The sequence below is a fragment of the Crotalus tigris genome, unplaced genomic scaffold (assembly GCF_016545835.1).
Source record: "Crotalus tigris isolate CLP2741 ecotype Arizona unplaced genomic scaffold, ASM1654583v1 scf7180000018301.7375997, whole genome shotgun sequence".
NCBI lineage: Eukaryota > Metazoa > Chordata > Lepidosauria > Squamata > Viperidae > Crotalus > Crotalus tigris.
This window is the reverse complement of record NW_024096931.1, coordinates 3,528,347-3,551,987: the sequence shown is the minus strand read 5'-3', so window position 1 is coordinate 3,551,987 and position 23,641 is coordinate 3,528,347. Positions and strand designations below refer to the sequence as shown.

General features: G+C 40.9%; 1 long non-coding RNA gene across 1 annotated transcript; it reads right to left on the bottom strand.

The window, feature by feature from the left end:
• Positions 1-4,975: 4,975 nt before the first annotated feature.
• Positions 4,976-23,388, bottom strand: LOC120310946. Its single transcript, XR_005557494.1, has 3 exons — positions 23,230-23,388; positions 14,576-14,890; positions 4,976-5,098 (listed from the first exon to the last, which is right to left on the bottom strand). It is a non-coding gene; the product is annotated as an uncharacterized LOC120310946 (long non-coding RNA).
• Positions 23,389-23,641: the final 253 nt, after the last annotated feature.

Below are 23,641 nucleotides of genomic sequence, written 5' to 3'. Positions count from 1 at the left end.
CTAAGAGTTAGTCACCATCTTTTGAGGGTTCAGGAAAGGAGTTTTGGCGAGGCACCCTTGTTATTCCAGAAAGCTGGTCCCACCCAGTGTGCAATGCCCAATGAAAACACACACCTAGGTGTAGATTACAAAAGACTTTATTCTACACATAAGGGATGTGCAAAGATTACACCTTAAACCAGTGGTTCTCAACCTGTGGTCTGCAAAACCCGGGGGGGGCTGTGATGTCATCACTGGGGGTTCTGTGAAGTTATGCTAAAGTTATGACCTAAAATCTGCATACCCCACCTAGGACATGGTAGGATTAACTCACAAAGGCCAAAGGGCACACCCAAACTCAGGTCAGAATACATGACACAGGAAATAGCCTCAAAACAGGAACAGGAAATAACTCCAAACAAAAGGCTCCAGAGAGTATAAAAATCCACTTCCTACATGTGCTCAGCCCTTTTTTGCCACTTCTCTTGCTGCCAGAACTATCTTCCTGTCTGGTTCTCCTCTCCAATAAACTACAATCTTCTTCTCAAAGCAGTTGCCACATTTATTCCCAGCTTGGATGAACCACGATGAAGACTTTTCTTTCAATACAGCCTTTGTGATTAATTTATGGTTCAGACGGGGGGGGCTGTTAGCCCAGAAAATGAGCCTAAACAATAAAACATTATGGTGCAAACAGACCCGAGACCCAAGCTTCTATTGTTGCCTCAGCTTCTGCCCACCCAGCAGTTCAAAAGCATGCAAACGTGAGTAGATAAATAGGTACCCCTTTGGTGAGAAAATAATAGGGTTCCATGCACCTCAGCATATAATCATGATAGTCGCATAACCACGAAAGCGTCTTCAGATGACGCCGGCTCCCTCAGCTAAGAAAGAGAGAGATGAGCACCATCCCCTAAAGTCAGACACATCCGGACAGAGGAAACCTTTAACCCTTTTTATGCACCATGTATTTGACTAAGTCCTTTATCCTGAGAATTAATGGATCTTGGTGTAACTCAGCCTCATTGGTTACCTCAGCCATGTAGACTATTCCGGAGCATCTCCAGAATGGTGATTGCCTTCAGAAATGGAAGAATTCCCCACTTCACTTACAAAACTATACAAAATGTATATGCTGCTATTATATCTGACAGAGAATCAATATTATCTGAGCGTGATTCTCCTCTTTTTGATATGCAGCTTTTTGCAGTTTCCTCTTTTCTTATTATTATTAATTTTTTTTTACATTTTCAGGCTAAGTGGAGCAAAAGAGTAAGATAAGAGAAAGTAAACTCTTTGTTTTGTTGAGATAAACTTGGGAGTTCAATATGTCCATCCAGTTTTTCTGGCAACAGAAAAAAAAAAAGTAATTTGCCATTTCTGGGATTTTTTTAAAGTTCTCAGCTCAGTATAACTTTATAACTCACAAACAGATCAGGGCATCCATTGGACAAGTGTAATTTACTTATAATGCATAACCATGTTTACTTATAATGTTTTTTCTCTTCCTCTTCAAATCATATTCCTTATATCTCCCTCACTAGAAATCTTCAGGAAAAATACCTGGGATTAAAACATATTAATTCCATTTAATTTTATAAACCAGTTTTAGTTCATCCTCTGATTTTGCTCACATCCTATTTATTTTGGGGAGTGCAGAATATTCAGAACTATAGACAGCTCTTAACCAAGTGTCGCATTTTGCAATCTTTCCATATTAAATTAATTCACATTTCTGGAGTACAACTCCTGCCACATTATATAATGTCTGATTGTGGTCCTTACCTTGAAAAGCCTGGCTCACTCCTATTTTACTGACTAAAGCAAACTTTCCAACTGAATTACAATTGGTTATTTATGCTGATTTTTGCCTTTTTGTCACATGTGACTGGAAGAGAGAGAGAGAGGAAAGAAAGAAAGAAAGAAAGAAAGAAAGAAAGGAAGGAAGGAAGGAAGGAAGGAAGGAAGGAAGGAAGGAAGGAAGGAAGAAGGAGGGAGGGAGGGAAGGAAGAAAGGAAGGAAGAGAAAGATGATAGATAGATAGATAAATAGATAGATAGATAGATAGATAGATAGATAGATAGATAGATAGGCAGGCAGGCAGACAGACAGACATTCATTTACTTAATTGTTAAATAAATCAATAGTTTGACATTTCAATATTTCATTCATATTTTAAGTATTTAAACATAGTAATGTATTGGGTTTATTTAGAGCAGGAGTGTCAAACTGCCAGCCCATGGGCTGGTTTCATCATACCGAAGCCACGCCCATTCCATTGCCAGCAATACAAAAAAAAGTCACAATACATCGCGACACATCATGTGACGTGGCGAGTTTGACACCCGTGATTTAGAGTATACATATCTCAGGTTGAACTGTGAAGTTCTTGGTGCTCTCTGAGTTTGGTTTTTTGCTTGCAGGCATTTCATCACCTGTCTAGATAACATCATCAGGGAGCAAACCTCAAACTCACTAGCACTGACTGTAGGAGCCCAAGACACTGAGGATGTTACTTTTGTCAGACCATGAAACATCTGTAAGCAAACAACCACGCTCGGAGAGCACCAAGAACTCCAGAGTGTATTTTAGTTTGATCCACCTTAATTCTGATAATAACCACAAACGTATTTATGTATATTAACTTAAGCCTTTTAAAAAAAAAAAAAGTAATAAAAGTAATTGAAACCCAAGTTAGATGCACCATCTACCATGCCATCTGAATTTTGTTATCTGAGAAGTTTACCCCTAGACTGCATTCAATCTGCTCAACTCCACACTCCTCCGTCCCATAATGTTCTCTTGTCAAATGACTCCAGGTCAATGTTCTGTGACAGCCATCACTCCAACTGGCCTTTAAAGTTCTTTATAGCTTCTCTCATCTTTCCCCAAATTGCTCATCCCAAGCATGGAAACCTCCTCCCCAGATCCGAACATTACGGGACTTGAAAAATGGAGGGGAGGGATTGTCACCCCACCTGTGCTTCCCACTTATGATGCTGGTGCGCGGAAAAGGAAGCCGAGTGACAGAAAAGGGCCAGCATTGCGAATTCCAAGCCAAGCGAGTTTGCTGAGCATTAAAGAAAATAAATGCATTAATTAAAGGTCCCTCCTCCAAGTTTTCTGCTAGACAGGCTGCCGACTTGCAAAGAAGTGGAAGTAAATAAATCACAAATGACAATGATCAATGATCAGCATGCAATGTGTCAAGGGGGGGGGGGAAGTCTGCCTACCTTGAATAGTTGAAATGCACCCAACTTTAGTGACAGGGAAAAGCTGGCCAGGAAAAAAAAAAAAAAACAACTGCAGTAAACCAGGAAGAACACAATTTTGATAGGGAACAGAAATAGTGGTTTGTTTTTCCTTGTTTTTGCCCAGCTCCAGGGATCTGAGACCATAGGAGAGGTGATAGAAGCAAGAGGAAAAAGAATGAATACACCTGATGGTCCCATGACACTAAGAATGTGACGGGTATATTTGTGTTGGACATCATTACACCAGTCCTAAGTGGTGTCTCTCTATGGACAAAAGTCCCATATATTCTTTCAAACTATAATGTGTAAGTTGCAGGTTGGTGTATTCAGGAAGTTTACTGTGTAACCAACTTTTGATCTGTACATTAATCCAGGAAGTGCAAAATAGGTCACTTTGTACTGTAATTTTATAGGAATTAAATTTGTCAAGCACTCTGCATACAGAGCAGTAGAAAGACTTTATGTTGATTGTGGAGGATTATATGTTTTTACACTCCATGTGTATGTGTGTTAAATTACATGCAAAACCTCTTAAAATCTTTGGAGGAAGAAGCATCTGGACAGATTATGTACATCTGCATGTATCTACTGTGTGTGTGTGTGTGTGTGTGTGTGTGTGTGTGTGTGTGTGTGCATAAATAAAGAACTACCATACGTTTTTCCTTTTTTCCCCTAAACCAGCAAAAAATAATCACATGATACCTTTGTAATTGCCCATCAAAATAGTTAACATCATGCATAAAGCTCTTGGAATTTCAAAATGTCTTTTAAAATCATCTGTCTGTTGTCCTTTGTGCTATGATGGGATTGATTTGGTTTTGTTGTGTCATAGTGCACAAAATGTGCTTCGCTTTATGATTAAGCAGAGTGCAAAAATATGAACGACTGTGGTTTATTCAACAAAATATACTTAAGTAATGCTTAGGGGAAGGAGTGGCAGAAGAGAAGAGAAGAGAAGAGAAGAGAAGAGAAGAGAAGAGAAGAGAAGAGAAGAGAAGAGAAAAGAAGAGAAGAGAATAATGGAATGAAGAAGAGAAGAGAAGAGAAGAGAAGAGAATAATGGAATGAAGACTAGAATAGAATAGAATAGAATAGAATAGAATAGAATAGAACAGAACAGAACAGAACAGAACAGAACAGAATAGAATAGAATAGAATAGAATTATGGGAGAGAAGAGAAGAGAAGAGAAGAGAAGAGAAGAGAAGAGAAGAGAAGAGAAGAGAAGAATAGAATAGAATAGAATAGAATAGAATAGAATAGAATAGAATAGAATAGAATAGAATAGAATAGAATTATGGGAGAGAAGAGAAGAGAAGAGAAGAGAAGAGAAGAGAAGAGAAGAGAAGAGAAGAGAAGAGAAGAGAAGAGAAGAGAAGAGAAGAGAATATTGGAATGAAGAATAGAATAGAATAGAATAGAATAGAATAGAATAGAATAGAATAGAATAGAATAGAACTGGAAGGGACCTTGGAGGTCTTCTAGTCCAACTCCCTGCTCAAGCAGGAGAACCTATACCATCTCAGAACTTGGGGTGGAGTCAAAAAAGGAATCAGCCTAGACTCTCTATGTAGCCATAAATGGACTAAGTCCACCACCACCACCCGATTTATCTAACCATGTCCTGATCATTAGTTGAGAAGATTCTTGTGCCTAGGCTTTTAGCAATAAATCAGTTTAATTGGAACTTCACATGTGGTCCTGCTCTTTTGCACCTGACATGAAATGTAATTATCCTTCTTACCTTTCCCTTTGTCTCACCCTGCTTTGTAACCGCTCCTACCATCGGTAATAATCTTAATCTTCCTCTTAGGCAGTTCTTGCATGGCTAGCAAATACGGGAAGCGCCTTTGAATTCTTAAAGTACCTAGTAGAAGGAAAAGTGGTTGTCAATGTTAGTATATCACAATAGTAATAACACCGCCACCCACTGGCAGATCAGAGGAGGGGGAAAAACAAAGGAACAACTATTAGGGCTCCAACTCTTCACATCAGTCATTCAGATGTACAAATTATTATCCCCTGAAGGATCCCAAAATCTCCTTCCTTGGGTCGACTGGGAGAAAAATGCCATTAGTAGTGAAAAATAACATCTTTTCAACCTGACAGCTCTCCATTTCACACACCGAGGAGTGCACTTCCAGGGAGCAGAAATGCGTCTGGAGGAGCTGGCTGGCTATCAGAGGTCAGGGTTAATTGGTGCATCTCAAAAATAGACAGTAAATATAGCCATATATTAGCCAGGGGGCTTATTTATGTCTATCTCCGAATGCTGTCCTTGCAGGCAGGATATACTTCATCATGGAAGGCAAAGGGAGTGGAAAACATGGGGGGTTGGAAATGGCAGAGCTTTCAAGATTCATTTTTACCCCAAACCCCTCTCTCTGCCCAGCAAAACCCGGCATCGGAGTCCATTGAAGTATAGTTGCAATTTTCTCGGCACGGCATCTATCACGAGATGTTGACAAGGCTGCTCTTAAAGAGAGACGTCCGTTGGTCTTGAGTTGTTTAGAAAGAATCAAAGGCATTGTTTCTTCTAATGTTGCAACAGGATGGGGAATCGTAGAATCGTAGAGTTGGAAGGAGCCCTGGAGTCCTCACTCAGTGTAAGCATCAAATTAAAGTTTCTCTGACGGATGGCCATCCAGCCCGCCTGAACACATGTAGGGAAGGGGAGCCAACCACGTCTCTGCGTAATTAGCTCCTCCGCTGTTGAACTTCTCCGACTACCAGGAAGTTTCTCTAACTTTCAGTCCAAAGCTCACCTTCAAGCTATTGTTCCATGTCCTGCATTGGAACACAGGAGAAAGAGGCTTGGTCTGTCAGATGACTTTCCAGGTATTTGAAGAGGACAGTCATACCTGTTCTCAATCTTCTCTTCCCAGGGTGAAATATTCCTACTTTCTTCTGTGTCTCATCACAGAACTTAGTTTATAACCCCAGAGATAGATAGATAGATAGATAGATAGATAGATAGATAGATAGATAGATAGATAGATAGATAGGTAGGTAGGTAGGTAGGTAGGTAGGTAGGTAGGTAGGTAGGTAGGTAGGTAGGTAGGTAGGTAAGTAGGTAGATAGATAGATAGATAGATAGATAGATAGATAGATAGATAGATAGATAGATAGATAGATAGATAGATAGATACCATATATGCCAGCGTATAAGGCGACTTCCGCAAGCATTAAAATCGGTGCCAAAGATGGGGGTCATCTTATACGCCGAGTCGTCTTATACGCCGGAAATACTGGCAGTTTCTGGCGTATAAGATGACATTCTAGGAATGCGACTTGGCGCCAAAGACAGGGGTCGTCTTATACGCTGGGTCGCCTTGTACGCCGGCATATACGGGAGAGAGAGAGAGGCAGAGAGAAAGAGAGGGAGAGAGAGGGAGAGACAGAGACAGAGAGAAAGAGAGAGGCAGAGAGACAGAGAGACAGAGAGGGGGAGAGGGAGAGGGGGGGAAAGAGGGAGAGTTATGCCAATTTGGGGAAGGGGGCTCACCATTTCTTCTGAGTATCCTATAACGGAAAAGCTACCCAATTGATTTTAGCAAGTATACTGCTAGAACTCAGCTACTCAGTGTGAGATATCTGGGGGAAAGAGGTGGCAATTTAGCAGCATCTTTCTCTCCCTCTCTCCCTCCCTCCCTCCCTCCCTCTCTCTCTCTCTCTCTCTCTCTCTCTCTCTCTCTCTCTCTCTCTCTCTCTCTCCAGTTTCCTGTTCCTTCTTTTGCTGAATTCTCTTCAGCTGGGTGAAATAAATCTGCTGTTCCTCCTAGCTTCCCCAGGAAGTCAACAATACTAAAAAAATAATTAATAGTAATAACAGAAAAGTGGCCTGTTTAGCGGGAAATAAATGTCTGAACACCGCCGAGTGGCCTAAAGATAATATAAATGATCAATCAGCATGCTAAACTTCACATGCCCCAGCCAAAGCAGTCCTTAAGGGTGACAAATAGATTAAAACAGATTAAGAGGGGAAATGACAAGAAGGTAGCAGGCTGATTCCCTTAGCTTGCGCTAGACTTGATGGTAAGCCAAAGGGTCATATTCGAGCATTCAATCTAGCAGTAAGGAGGATATTTTCACCAGACATTTGCACTCTCAGCTGTACACCGTTTTTGCCAGAACGATCTTAGTTTAGGTGCTAATAAACCCACTCCGCTAATAGAAGAGAATACAGGTTGTCCCCGGCTTACGACCGCAATTGACCCCAAAATTTCTGTTGCTAAGTGAGACATTGGTTAAGTGAGTTCTGTGAAGGGATCAGGTGACCCAGGGACACTGTAAATGCAACCGTCATAAACATGAGTCAATTGCCAGGTGGTGAAATTTTGATGAGGTGACCGTGAGGATGCGGCAATGGTCATAAGTGTGAAAAACGGTCATAAGTCACTTGATTCAGTGACCTCAGAGGAGAGGAGAGGAAAGGGAAAGGGAAAGGGAAAGAGAAAGGGAAAGGGAAAGGGAAAGGGAAGGAGAGGAGAGGAAAAGGGAAAGGGAAAGGGAAGGAGAGGGGAGGAGAGGAGACCAGATAAGACTTGAAGGTCTTCTAATCCAGTCCTCTGCTCAAGCGGGAGACCCTATACCTTTTCAGACAAGTGGCTATTCAGTCTCTTCTTGAACACCTCCAGGGATGGAGCACCCACAACTTTTGAAGGCAAGCCCTTCCACTGATCATTTGTTCTAACTGTCAGGAAGTTTCTCCTTAGTTCTAGGTAGCTTCTCTCCTTGATAAGTTTCCATCCGTTGCTTCTTGTCCTGCCTTCAGGCGCTTTGGAGAATAGCATGTTAAATGCATTTTAAAGTTGGGGAAATCATGGGATTTATTTTTTTTAGGAATTCTGCATTTTTAGATATTTTGGGTGACCTTCCCTGTTATGGCCCTATTAGGATTTCTCCAATATGCCCATTGCTATTGGTAATTATTTCACACTTTGGGGAAGGAGTTCAGTCTGCAATTTCTGAATGTTTCAGGAAACCTGGAATACCACCAAAGAAAGAGGATATGAATGCTTGGAAAGTTTATCTTGGAGATGGGTGCGAAATACATGTCTCGATTATTTATTACTAAAGAATCTCTTCTCCAGTCTGTTCCCTTTCCATGCAAATCAGAGTCAATGTTGAATGATGGTCTTCGCGAACCATGAGAAGCGGGAGCATCTGCCTTGAGTTTGGAAAGGCTCCATCTTTTGTTTCCTTAGCTCATTCAGGTGGCATCAACCCAGCAGACTTCTGTGTACTACATTAGTAAATGCTTTCTTGATCAGGACGTACAGTGCAAGTCATTACATACATCAAGCATGATGACAGCGGAAGCAAGACTTTGGCTCTCTATTCTGCTCAGTGGACCATGCTTGAACAGTTGTTACAGGTTTCAGAATCCATTTATGATTGCCATTAAAGAAGGAAGCTGTATGGGAATTGAGGTAGACCATCTCATTTGGTAGAGGGAGGGAAGGAGGGAAGGAGAGAAGGAGGGAAGAAAGAAAGAAGGGAGGTAGGGGAAAGAAGAAAGAAAGGAAGAGGAGGAGGAGGAGGAGGAGGGAGGGAAGAAGGAAAGAAGGAAAGGAGGGAAGAAAGAAAGAAGCGAGGGAGGGGAAAGAAGGAAGGAAGAGGAGGAGGAGGGAGGGAAGGAAAGGAGGGAAGAAAGGAGGGAGGGAAGGAAGGAAGAAAGGAGGGAGGGAGGGAGGGAAGAAGGAAAGGAGGGAGGGGAAAGAAGGAACGAAAGAAGAAAGAGGAGGAGGAGGAAGGAGGGAAGAAGGGAGGGAGGGAAGGAAGGAAAGAAGGAAAGAAGGGAAGGATGGAAGGAAGGGAGGGAGGGAGGGAGGGAGGAGAAGGAAGGAAGGAAGGCAAGAGGGAAGGAGATTTTTTTAAAAAAAAAAAAAAAAAGATAAGGTAGAATTCATCTCTTGACCCATTCAATCTCAAAATTAATAATTGAAACCTGGTTGCCCTCCAAATGTTTCCATTATTTTTGCCCCCTGAACAGTTCAGTCCACTTCTGAGCCTGCCAGTGTCAGTACAACTTGGTTCTCTTTTATTCTCACTAGCCCACTTCCACTTGCCCCGACGGGGTGAAATGAATTTATGGGTAACGTCCACTGAAACGTTTTGCCTGGACATAATCAGGGACATCCCACGGATTACAGCAGGCAGTCAGGTTAAATAGAAGGCCGGGCGAGAAGGAAGGAGGCAGTGGGGGCAGAGGGGGGGTAATCAGAGTGGGCTGCTGAAAGAAATAAAGCTGGCACGAAGAAGAAGAAGCCCCAAACACATCGCCTTCCGGAAGTGAAATCGATGACTTCCTGCCTTAAACCCAAGCCAACTTGGTGACTTTTGGCCAGCCACTCTGTTTCAGCCCAAGGAAGAAGGAAATGGCAAACCATTCCTGATAAACCTGGCCAGGAAAACTGCCGGGACTTGTCCAAGCAGACATCGAGAATTGGATATGATTGATGATGATGATGATGATTATTATTATTATTATTATTATGGATCATCGCACAGTCAGCCAGATGTTCAGACTGGATTTGGCATTTTGTCTACCTATCGAGTCCTTATCCAGGACTTGGGATAGGCAGATGTGGATGTTTGATGGTATTACAGGTATCGTCGCAGGATGGAAGCAGTTCCTAATAAGGCCGCCTTTTGCAATTGACTAATAGCGAATTTGTCAATGCCAATGGTGTTCAAGTGGTGCTCCAGTTGTTTTGGGATTGCACCCAAGGAGCCTATGACTATTGGTAGTACCCTTGCTTGCTTTTGCCACAGTCTTTCTATTTCTATTTGTAGGTCTTTGTATTTTGTTATCTTCTCCAGTTCTTTCTCTTCTATTCTGCTATCTCCAGGCACTGCCACGTCCACTATCCAGACTTTTTTGTCATTATTATTATTATTATTATTATTATTATTATTATTATTATTATTATTATTATTATAAAAAAGGTGAGGGAGGCAGGGAGCCCACATCGATTTGGGGGCCAAAACTCTGAGGGGGTAAAGAAGACGTCAGCCAGGATTTTTCTCTTCCCAAATTCCCTTAGATGCACCTTTCAGAACTCTGAGGAATGTGTTTAGTTAGTTTAGCTTTCAAGGTTTTGTGCAAATTCAGTAATAAGTTGATTCGGTTCCCAAAATTAAGCATGCTATGGAAAACCCCAACGTCAATATTTTCCCCTAGAAACTTTGACAAAAAAGGGCACAGGTCTTCGAGAGAGATCTTGCTGGCCAACTTTGAAGATCTATAATGGTGGTAGGGGAAAAAATCTCTCTGCTGCCAGCATTGATTCAAAAGATCTATAGGCTGGGTCCTTCCTTCCTTCCTTCCTTTCCTTCCTTCCTTCCTTCCTCCCTCCCTCCCTCCCTCCCTCCCTCCCTCCTTACTCTCCTTCTTTCTTTCTTTCTTCCTTCCTCTTTCTTTCTTTCTTTTCTTTCTTTCCTTCCTTCTTTCCTCCCTCCCTCCTTACTCTCCTTTTCCCCTCCTTTCCTTCTTTTCTTTCTTTCTTCTTCCTTTCTCTTTCTCCTTTCCTCCCTCCCTCCCTCCCTCCCGTCTTTCCTTGTCTCCTTTCTTCCTTACCTCTTTCTTCCTTTCTGTCAGAAAAAAGAAACTAAAAACTAAAAACAGTTTAATAAGTGACTTAATATACAGATAAATTCTGAGTACTTTCTTTGTAAGATAATTAGAACACTCCGGAAAATTTGGAGCAAGCGCTCTGCTCTAAAAGGGTTGTGGGGGGGGGGGAAGAAGTTTTAAGAGTGGGCTGCAAACAACTGATATTTAAAGCTGAGATTTATGAGTTTGTTTTTCAACATAGTCCGTACTTTTTTTTTTTCCCCCTCAGTGAAAAATACCTTAGCATCAAAATGCAACATCTCAGCAGATGCTTTAATAATAGAAATGGCCAGCAGTCAAAAGCCAGGAAAGAACTTTCAGTTAAAGAGTTTGCCTTGCAGTTTTGTGTTGCTGCTTAAGATCCAACTTTGCTGTTGTTTCCTTTCTCCTGATAAAATATTCATCCCTTTGCTCCCTTCCTGCACTTCCCTGGAATCTGTCCACTTGACAGAGAACTTCATTCCATCTACCTCCTCTTTCCTGTCCTTCCTTCCTTCCTTCCTTCCTTCCTTCCTTCCTTCCTTCCTTCCTTCCTTCCTTCCTTCCTTCCTTCCTTCTTTTTGCATGTCTAAAATGATTTATTGGGTGACAGTGTTCCTTGGGTTTATGGAAGGGGGAGGGGGAATGTTGACTTTTTAATCAGGTCATCATTTTATTCTCTACATATTTGCTGCAAACTAACAGTGGGTAATCTGCTCAACTTGAGGAACAAATGCAAGCATAAAAAATAATGCTTGAAAAAGTTATTTTAGTCCATTTGTCCTTCCTCCCTCCCTCCCTCCCATTGTTCCTCCCTCTGTCCCCTTCTCTTTCCTTCTCTCCTTCCTTCCTTCCCTTTCTTTCTTCTTTTTCTTTTCCTTCCTTCCTTCCTTTCTTATATTGAAGAGTTTAAGACCCTTTAGACCCGCAAGGTTTTACTGTATTCATCACATGTGTTTCTCCTTAAAAGATGATGGTGTAAATTTAACTTTAAAAGATTTTAAAATATTTTTTTTTTTTGGGTGGGGGGAAACTATGCACTAAAAAGGTGTTAGCATATGGATCATGGAAATAGTATATGGATCACGGAAATTTAACAATGGATTAAGGGCCAGAGGAATTGGGAATTATCATTTTAGTTATTTAGAAGATCTTCTTTCATGGGAAAATGGAGATTGATCTGGGTGTGTGTTTGTGTGTTTGTGTGTTTGTGTGTTTTATGATAAGGAGACCTTGAAGGCTGAACACTAGAGCCAGGAGTAAGGAATATGGAATGGAAATTCTTAGCGCAAACCTCTGGGAACTTCCCAGCCAAGCTTTTTGATAGAACGGATCAAATACTTGATAAAATTGGCAGATCGTGTTCTAATAAAGTTGTAAAACAAGAACACGCTGCAATGGTTGACAATGAAAGTAATTTGAAAGGGGATTTAAATGCAATACAAATGGATCTGATGGATGATTTATTCCCTAATGGAGACAAACATATTTGGATATTTTCTTTTTCTTAATGATGCAAAAAAAAAATCTGTTGAAGCATTGCCTTGAAAACACAGATGATCAGGAGAAATTTTACAATTTCCGCTGCTAAACAAGGCGGCATCCAATTTTATGTCTTTTTTTTTTTGCCATAGTTGTTAAGCAAATCACGGCTTTGAATCATGTGGTCGTTAAACAAATCCTGGGATGTTGCAATCATTGTAAATACATGCCGGTTTCCAAGCACCAGAATTTTGATCGTGTGTCTATGGGGTTGCTGTGACAGTCATAAGTATGAGGACCAATCACCAGTCACTTTTTGGGTGCCATTGTAATTTCAAATTATCACTAAGCGAATAGTTTGTAAGTCAAGGACTACCTGTAATACAAGAGGCAGCAGTGACACGCCACCTCTATATCGCTGTCCAGAAAACTACACTACCTCAGGATTGAGCTTGACTCAAAAGTTCATATTTTGAGTTCTGCATTAGTTTGAGCAGAAGATAGGTCAGATTTAACTTGGATTATGAGAAGTTCAGCTGCTAAAAAAAAACGTGATGAAGTTAGTTTCTAACACTGTATTTCATGTCACAGATTACTGCAGTAGCTATTTGGTTCAAAAGGCATCCTTCTTGAGTTTTGAAAGACTCAAGAGGTGGGAAACATTTAGCAGAACAGAATGACAGAGTCGGAAGGGACCTTGGAGGTCTTCTAGTCCAACCCCCTGCTCAAGCAGAAGACCCTATACAGTGGTGGGATTCAGCCGGTTCGCACACTTCGGCAGAACCGGTAGCTAATTTTTTGTTGCCCAGGCCCAGAATGGACTTCCGGAAGTGGCATCCACACAGAGAACGGGTTGTTCACCTATTTGAATCCCACCACTCCTTCCTTCCTTCCTTCCTTCCTTCCTTCCTTCCTTCCTTCCTTCCTTCCTTCCTTCCTTCCTTCCTTCTTTCCTTCCTGTGGTGGGATTCAGCCAGTTTGCACCACTTCAGCAGAACCGGTAGCTAATTTTTTGTTGCCCAAGCCCAGAATGGACTTCCAGAAGTGGCATCCACACAGAGAACCAGTTGTTCACGTATTTGAATCCCACCACTGACCCTATACCATTTCAGAATAACAGAATAACTGTCAATTTAATAGGAGACCCTATACTATTCCACAACAACAGAATAACAGAGCTGGAAGGGACCTTGGAGGTCTTCTAGTCCAGCCCCCAGCTCAAGCAGGAGAACCTATACCGTCTCAGACAAGTGACTGTCCAGTCTCTTCTTAAAAGCCTGCAGTGATGGAGCACCCACCACTTCTGAAGGCAAGACATTCCACTGCTTGATTGTTGGGTCTCTTTGCTAGAACTTTGCTGGAAATACAGCTCTGCCTTTTAAGAATTCAGCACACAAACATTTCACAGCAAGCAGCAAGAAGAATAAGGGAACGGCATTCCTTCCTTACTAGCACCTTCATTTACAAAACATATTTATCAAGTCTTTTCTAAGAATAATGCAGGAATATGGTTTGCCATCATTCTTGTTAATGGGATTGTCTTCGTGTTAGGGTAAACAGCCATAACTCTTGAGGTTTGAGCCACTATAATGCTTGTAGCATCTAATTATTGCTTTTTTAAAAGAAGAAGAATCAAGTCAATAAATAAATGTGCGTAGAGGTAGTCCTCAGCTTATGTCCACAATTGGAACTGGACATTTCAACATTAAACGTTGCTGACTTTTCTTCAGTAACATATTGAGTGCCATTCAACTTCTCAATTGCTTGACTAACCTCTATATGGGTCTGCCCATGAGAACTACTGAGAAGCTTCAACTGGTCCAACTGGTCCAGTTGAGCCCCAAGATCACCCAGCTGGCTTGTGCCTCTAAGGCAGGACTAGATGGTCTCTCAGCTCCTAACCTGGTGCCTTAACCACTGCACCAAAGTGCTCACTTCCATGTGCTGAAATACCCTGTATAATGAATGACTTTATGAGATCTGAGATATCTGTAATTCTTCCAGCACTGAAGATTTTACGTGCAAAATGCTTTTGGTTTACATTCATCGGAACAATTTCATTGGGTCTACGTGTCTAAAGGAGAGCACCTTATTCAGATTTTGTGAGTTAAGCAGGCACATGGAGGTGTAGTTCTTTTGATGGGTATTTCCCCAGATTTTGTCTCTTTTTTTTTTTTTTTTTGGAGCTCGGAAGAGTAAACCTTTGGCCCCAGTGAACAACCCAGATTGGATCCTGCAACATTATCCTGGGATAGGTAGATTTACCTTCATGCGTGAGAAGCCACCTTGTTGTGACAGGAGAATCTTGAAAGCAGTTCCAAAGTCTTCCGTGCTCCTTTTGAAGGACAAGAGAGACAGGATGGGCTGTTCTGAATTTCTTTCTCACGGTTCCAACAACCATTTTCTCTTCTCACTTCCCTTTCCAGGCCAGAGCTTTCTGGGTCTTTGTCTGACTTTTACTTTGGATGATTAGATAAAGAGGAGCTGGGAATCAGTAACCACTGTGATCGGTAAAGGGTGATCTTGTGCTGAAAAACCACAAATTCCTGGGTGAAAACTGCCGTAGGTTCTTTTTTTCTCCTGTTGAAAAAGGAGGTCGCGAGAAAGGAGAGAGGGAAAGGGGGGAAAAAAAGAAGAAAAAAAAGAATATTGAAAGAGTTTTAATTGTAGAATGATGCCGTTGCCTCCAGCAAGATTTCTGAATCTATTATAATTTTTTAGATCCCGGGAGATGAAAAGCTGGAAACTTTACCCTCCTAAGTAAAAGTCAATGAACCTCATGCCAGCCTGATATCCTGGAAGCCTTGCACTCAGCAATATTCCTTTAATTAAGGTGGTTGTAATATATTCGACTGGGGACCGTTCTTGAAACACAAGAGCGCTTGCTAGGTGTTGATGAAACCACTCACAGGTTTTTCTTATTTAAACATGAACCCCTCCTCCTACCCACCCACCCACCCATCCTCAGCCCCCTTTAGTTTTAGTCATTCTTCAGCATCTCCTTTGAAAATTGTTTTCTGTTGACATCTATCCTTTAGTTTCCTTTCCTCTTGCTCCATTTGATTGGGTAACTAGTTATATCATTCAAGGTGCTCATGAAGAAGGTGGGGAAGGGAGGGAGGGAGGGAGGAAGGGAGGGAAGAAGGAAGGAAGGAAGGAAGGAAGGAAGGAAGGAAGGAAGGAAGAAAGACAAAGGAAGGAAGGAAGGAAGGAAGGAAGGAAGGAAGGAAGGAAGGAAGGAAGGAAGGAAGATGAAGGAAGGAGACAAAGGAAGGAAGAAAGGAAGGAAGGAAAAAGAAAGAAAGAAAGAAAGAAAGAAAGGAAGGAAGGAAGGAAGGAAGGAAGGAAGGAAGGAAGGAAGAAAGAAAGAAAGAAAGAAAGAAAGAAAGAAAGAAAGAAAGAAAGAAAGAAAGAAAGACAAAGGAAGGAAGGAAGGAAGGAAGGAAGGAAGGAAGGAAGGAAGGAAGGAAGGAAGGAAGATGAAGGAAGGAGACAAAGGAAGGAAGAAAGGAAGGAAGGAAAAAGAAAGAAAGAAAGAAAGAAAGAAAGAAAGAAAGAAAGAAAGAAAGAAAGGAAGGAAGGAAGGAAGGAAGAGACAAAGGAAGGAAGGAAGGAAGGAAGGAAGGAAGGAAGGAAGGAAGGAAGGAAGGAAGGGAAGATGAAAGAAGGAAGATGGAAGGAGATGAAGGAAGGAGAAAGAAAGAAAGAAAGAAAGAAAGAAAGAAAGAAAGAAAGAAAGAAAGAAAGAAAGAAAGAAAGAAAGAAAGAGAGGGATGGAAGGAGCGTGGAAGAAAGGAAATCTGTGAAATAAGTAAACATTTTAATTTAACATAAAACCATTTCACAATTTTAGGTGATCCAAATCTTTCTTAATTTAGTTTAAGTATTTCATTGGCAACAAGCTGATCTATACTCTTATTACCCTTAAGTAGCCATGACTCCCTCCCCTCAAGAAAAGATTTATCTGTTATTTTCACATTTGAGCCATCATGCAAATTAGGGTCAAAATAATACTTCCATCATAGCAATAAATTTAATAAAGCTGTACAGTAGTTAAAATATAGCAAAATCTCTGCCAAGGAGTTAATAAATTAAGAAATAATAAAATAATAATTGTGCCCATAATGGTTATATGACTTTTGCAAACCTTAAGAAACTGAAATAAAAAAATATGCCACTGATAAAGGTAAAAATAAAGAAAATTAAAAGCTCCATCCTTATATGATACATCTTTGGAATAATATATATATATATATATATATATATATATATATATATATTACATATATATGTTTTCTGAGGTTTTCGCGGGTGTCTGTATGTAGGTCTTTGGTTATTCGGATTTTCTCCCGCGTAAAATTGGTGACGTTTCGATGAAGTCCCATTTGTCATCTTCAGGCTGGTGTTTTTGGCTTCATGCTTCTAGGAGCTTCGTGCTTCTAGGAGCTCCTAGAAGCAAGAAGCCGAAAACACCAGCCTGAAGATGATGAATGGGTCTTCGTCGAAACATCGCCAAGACACTTCCAATTTTACGCAGGAAAAAACCTGAATAACCAAAGACCTACACACACACACACACACACACACACACACACACACATATTCTGCTTGGAATAATTCACAAGTATGAGCAGAGGAAAATCTCTAAGCAGATATATCAGTTTTGAAGTGGAAAGAAGTCATTTTATGACTTTCATCTCTCTGAATAAACTCAGGTAGATTTTTACCTACTTATATCAATTTTGATCTGAGATTTTTTTTTCACTTTACATATTTTACACACATATATTTTAGAAGCGCAAAAAAAGGACCCTCAATATGTCAATTGGAAGGCCATCTAGACTGGAGTTTTTCCTGTCTTCACAATGTTAATTGTGTCTCCTAGTTTTGGGAGTTGGAAAGCATTGGTAAACAGGCAGCTTGGTCATGCTAAAAATTAAGAAGATATACTATATACAGGTAGTCCTTGACTTACGATCACAATAGATTGCATTGTAAGGATTGCTTGTAGGGGGGAGATGCTTCCAATGTAATCTACTGGATCCCCTATATGGTTTGCCGATGTGACTATATAGGGCAGATGGAGAGGAAGCTAAGCACCAGATTGCAAGAACACAAGAAAGAAGTCAGACAAGGAGATCCAAACTCACACTGCAATGAACAAGGACACCCATTCAATTTTGCAGCTACCAAGATTGTTGGACGAGCAGGCACAAAAACAGCCAGGGAAATGATTGAAGCCTGGGAAACAGTCCCTTGTCCATCAACAAGAGTGCTGATTTCCATCTGGGTCTAATGGAAAGAGAACTGGAAAAAAAAATTGGAACTCTGATTTTATATATGGTGACAACAGCAAGATTGCTCTAGGCACAAATGTGGAAGGATGCCTCGACTCCCACCACGGACAAAGGGTTACAAAAGCTGATGGAATGAGCAGATATAAAAGAAAAGAACACAAGTACTTTTGTTTCTACTTGGAAACCGCTTCTGGACTTTGTGCTTGAGGTGGCGGAAAAAATGATATCATGATTTTGGGTTTTACCGATTAGACTGATTTGCCGATACAGAAATGGCTAGTGCATGCGACTACAGAAATGTAAAAAGTTGAGATTTGATTTTAATGTCTGATTTTACTGCAACAGAGCGAGTCAGAAATAAATGCCTTTTGTTTCTTCCCCTCCCTTTCTTCACACCTTTTTTGTTTTCCCTTTTTCTACTCTTGTCCCTTACTATTTGCTTTTGTATTAATAATAATAATAATAATGAGGAGGAGGAGGAGAAGAAGAAGAAGAGAAGAAGAAGAAGAAGAAGAAGAAGAAGAAGAAGAAGAAGAAGAAGAAGAAGAAGAAGAAGAAGAAGAAGAAGAAGAAGAAGAAGAAGAAGAAGAAGAAGAAGAAGAAGAAGAAGAAGAAGTAGTAGTAGTAGTAAACAGGAGCATTGATTTATCACCAGCCTATCAAGTACTTAGAAGGCAAGGGCTGGGCAGCACAAGCAAACGTCAGCCAACCACTTAAAAGCCAGCCATCAACAAGCCCCAATCAACATCTAAAAAGCCACATACAATAGGCACTATAAATACCACACAGGGTACATACTCTGCTAGGGAGAAGTTCCCCAAGGATGGGCTCCAGCATGAATCCAAAAGCTCAGAAAACTAAACCTTTGGTCCTGGTGAGCCAGAAACAAACATATTTTACCCACAATATTGTTTTCTAGTACTACTAAATTTCTTTCAGCTGAGAGGCAAATAATCTATCAGGGTTTTATCTCTCTCAAATATCTTTGCTCTGTATGATCCAATTATTATTCTCTTTCAAATGCATAAAGGGAAGTAAGTCTCTGTTGGATACACATAAAAGTGTTGCATAATTCTGGGATAGGTCATCTTGCTTAGATGCTCCAAGTTTCTTAACTTTTCTTTGGAATTTATTGTTTATTTATTGTATGTTTATTTTCCCATGAAGTTTTCCCAATATGTATGCCTTATAGAGATTCCAAGCAACCTATACATTTGAAGAACGTCTAGTTATACATCAAAAGTTCTTCCAACTGCTGTTGCATTGGATTATCTTTTAAAGTGAATCCTTTAAATAAAACATATTTAAATACCATCTAGACCCGTGGTGGCAAACCTATGGCACACACCCTCTCTGTGGACACGCGCGCTGTCACCCCAGTTCTAGGCCTTCAGCTGGGTTTTACAAAACCTTTTTACTTTAGGCCTCCACCGCCGTGTGCAAAAAAGAGAAAAAGATTCAATCAATCAATCAATTTCAACTTCTTGAAGGAAAAAAAAAGATCTTGCAAAGTTGGAATTGATTGATTGAACTTTTTAGTCCCACCTAGTCTGCCGTTACCACCACAGCCACGCCCACCCAATGGGCCACACCCGCTTGGCACCCAATGATACATAAGTGGGTTTTGAGTTACAGTTTGGGCGCTTGGTCACCAAAAGGTGCTCCATCACTGATCTAGGGGGGAAAAGCTTGCATGGCTATTTCCATGCATGTGATAATAGTGGGGTACAATCTAATATACATATAGTATTAATATGTCTGTAGAGATTCTCATCATTCAGGTCACGGTTGTCCCAAAGATGCTTTTTCAAAAGGCAACTGGACTTTGTTTTTCCTTGAAGACATTTGGTTTCTCATCTAAGAAGCTTCTTCAGTTCTGACTGAATGGTGGAGAATGGAAATATTTATATTCCTTGCAGTCTTCCAGTTGTTAGTACTCTTTCTGAGGGTCACTGAGGCCACTTGGAGTTTTATCTGTGCCCTCAGGGTCACCTGAACAATGCAAATGGGTGTGGAGCCTTCTTGGAACTGCTGAAAGGATTGTGTTGTAGACTGGAGACAGGTATCCCTCCCCCCTCAGTGGTGTGTGTGTGTGTTCAATTTTAATGTAGATGGCCTCTTTGGCCCTTCTTTCAAGCCAGCAGTCCTCTCTGTCCAGAATATGTATTTTGCTTAGATCAACCCCGACTGCTCTTTAGAAAGCAAGATCCTCAAGTGGAAACTCAAGTACTTTGGCCACCTAATGAGAAGGAAGGACTCACTAGAGAAGAGCCTAATGCTGGGAAAGATGGAGGGCAAGAGAAGAAGGGGACGACAGAGAATGGGGTGGCTGGATGGAGTCACTGAAGCAGTAGGCATGAGCTTAAAGGGACTCCAAAAGATGGCAGAGGACAGGAAAGCCTGGAGGAACATTGTCCATGGGGTCACAATGGGTCGGACACAACTTCACAACTAACAACAACAATTACTACTATACAGTATGCAGTATATAGTATAATATTAATACACTCTCTACTGTGGATCAAGGTATCAGAACAATAATCTAAGCCAAAGCAATGCCTTAAAAATGGCCACAAACTGTTTGCTTGTTTTTAATGCACTAGAACAGATAGAGGGGTTGTGAATATAGTATTAAGAAGAAACTGTACAAGGGAAGAAAATAGGCAATTATGTTTTACACTGAGTGAAATTGGATATGGTTCTTTTCTTTGTATTCTCTTGCTCCCCTCTCTTTTTTTTTTTCTCCTTAGTCTATCTTCCCATCTGCCCTTTACTAAATGGCACAGTTCACTAAGATGCATAGGTTGGTGTTGAATTGCGGGCAATGCTCAGACCTTAACGACAGAATCTGCTCCTCGGATTCCTCCAGGAATTATTTCCAAAAGGGCAACTGAACCAAACATGGTATTTAAGTTCCCATTCCCACTGAAGCAAAACAAACTCAGAAGTAAACATAATCATCATGCAAAGTGACCTGCAGCTATCTCTGACTCATTTAATGAAAGCTCTCGTTTGCAGAGCCTGACAGTGTGGCTGTAAAGTAGTTGATACACTCATGCAGGTTTGGCCCTTCCGTTGGGCAGAATGAGGCAGTATCTTGAGAATATTGGTAGTTCAGGGTTGAACTGTGTAGGTCTCTGAGCTTCGTGGTCTTCTGATGGTGCTTTTTCACTCTAGGTTTAGAACATCGAACATCGAATAATAAGGTTAGAAGGATCTGGGAGATCTTCTGGTCCAAATTCTTGCTTGGGCAGGAGACCCTACACCATTTCAGGCAAAGAGCTATCCAGTCTCTTCTTAAAAGCCTCCAGGGATGGAGCCCTTACAACTTCTGAAGGCAAGTCATTCCACTGATTAATTGTTCTCACCATTAGGAAATTTCTTCTTAGTTCTAGGTTGGTTCTCTCCTTGATTAGTTTCCATCCATTGTTTCTTGTCTTGTCTTCTGGTTCTTTGAAAAATAGGTTGACTCTCCTCTTTGTGGCAGCCCATCAAATATTGGAAGACTGCTATCAGGTCTCCCCTAGTCTTTCTTTTCAAGACTAGACATACCCAATTCTTGCAGCTGTTCTTCATATGCTTTAGTCTCCAGTCCCTAGTTTGGTCATGAAACGTCTGCAAGTAAACAATCAAGCTTGGAGAGCACCAAAGACCTCCAAACCTCTAGAGTCAAATGTTGGAAGGAAATGTTCTTTCAAAGATCTCCCCCTAGCCAACTAAGATGATCTGGCATCCCCAATCAAAAGTTCCACAATTTGGAAATTGTTGGTTGGAAACTGAACAAAGAGAGAAGCAACCTGGAATTAAGGAGAAAGTTCCTAACAGTGATGACAATTAACCAGTGGAACAGGTTGCTGTAAAAAGTCGTAGGTGCTTCATCACTGGAGGTTTTTGAGAAGAAACTGTTTTCCTGCTTGAGCGGGGGATGGGTGGACTAGAAGACCTCCAAGGTCCCTTCCAGCTCTGTTCTATTTTAAATAATTTTTTAATATTTGAAAGCAATGTCTTTTGCTCAGCCAGCAAAACATCCTGAATCAAGAACATCAGTGTCAAGCTTCCATTCCCCCCACCCCATATTTCCCCATCAATGGAAGTGCAGATAATTTCCTTCATAAGAAAGCGGGGATTTGAGTGAAGTTCCTATAGATAAAATAGTTAGCTTTGCATTGATTTTTGTAAAGTAACCAGGAGACACCTTTGCTTCTACTGTCCTATCTTCACTAGCTTCAATGAACCACAAGGGAGAAAACAGAGTAGAACTCTTCCTTAGAGGATCCATTCAGTTATAGAGATCTTGGACATTAAGAGGGGGATCTTGTCCTTGAGAAATAATCAAAACTTTCTCTTTACCCTAATGACATTATGAATTATCCTTTATGTTTCTGATCACAAGTATGATGGAGAATTTCCAAAGGAGAGGTGATTGGAAAAATACTGGAATGTGCAGAAATGAATAGACTAACAATGACAATTAAAGACAGAGTCAGACTACTATGAAATCTGGGGAACTTTTTATGATTGGCTGAAAAGAGAATACGGTTAAAAGATAGTTAACGTCAATTTAGATGGAAGAAGAAGGAGCAGATAAGGAGGGAGACCCAGGCGACACAGTATTGAATAACTGGAGGTTGTATAAATATTTATAGAAGTATACACCGAGAAGGTTAGATAAATAGAAGTATTTATGTAAGAGAAAATTAATCTTATTGTATATAATACAGATAGGGAAATTTGGAGAGAGGAGTTGCTCAGACATTACCCCTGAATTGTATCTGAAGAGGGATGAGAGGGAAGAAAGAGAGGAGAGAGAAAAGAGTAAAGGAGGGGAGAAGGAAGCAGGAAGATTGGAGGAGAAGAGGAGAAGTGGGGAGAAAGGTGAGGAGAGTGGTGAAGGAAAGAGAAGAGGAGAGGAAGAAGAGGGAAGTAGGGAAGAGAAGAAACGGAGAAAGAAAGTAGAAAAGAAGGAGTGTGGATACAGTGAAAGGGGAAATGGGTGAGCAATACCAAAAGTCATGTGTGTGTATTTATTTCATTTTATTAAAAGTATCTTATATACGAATGTAAAAAGAATGTTTGTTAACATCTGATAAATATCACGGTATATGTATGGGGGAGAGTTTGGAAAAATAAAAAATAAAAAATTATATATATAAAAAAAAGAAATGTCTTCAGACAACCCTGGCTCCTTCAAGTAAGAAACGGAAATGGGCACCACCTCCTAGATCAGTGGTTCTCAACCTTTTTAATGCAGTGACCCCCAACTGGTTGTAAGTCGAGGATTACTCAACCGGTTGTAAGTCGAGGACTACTCAACTGGTGCAGCATCGTTTGCAGAATGGGGCTTTTAGCGGGCTCAGCAGGGCAGAGACAGCCTGGACAATTCCTATTGGCTTTTGAAAGCCAAGAGAATTAGACTCTATTCAAGAGAGTCTATTCTATTGGCTTTCAAAAGCCAATAGAATAAAAGGGAGTAGCACAGCTAAGGAAAAGGGGAAAAAAATGGCGGACTGCGTTCTTTGGCGACCCCCGTGAAATGGTCGTTCGACCCCAAATGGGGTCCTGACCACAGGTTGAGAACCACTGTCCTAGATTGAGACGTAATTGGACAGGGGAGACCTTTACCTTTATCTTTAAAGAGAAGTCCTCTTCTCACACTTGACAGATGCAGTTTGGTACAGTGGCCAAGTTACTGGATGCGACATGGATTCCTGGGTTCAGGTTCCCACTTGATAGTAGAACACTGTGAGTCACGCTCTTTCTCAGCTCAGGCTACCTCCTCAAGGTGTCGTTCTGAGAACAAAAAGAGAGGAGAATCCTTCAGCAAAGCATTTTGAAATCACATTATAACTAAGATTAGGGATTATATGTGATTCCTTGCCTTCAAATCTCCACATGGAGAAAGTCCATTACTGCTATCTAGAGAAGCTTCAAATGTCCATCATCACAAGAGCATGATGCAATTGTCATAGGCATTCAGGATCTTTTTGTTTGGATTGTAAGTCTAAGGGCAAAAGAGGGATCTCGGAGTCCTAGT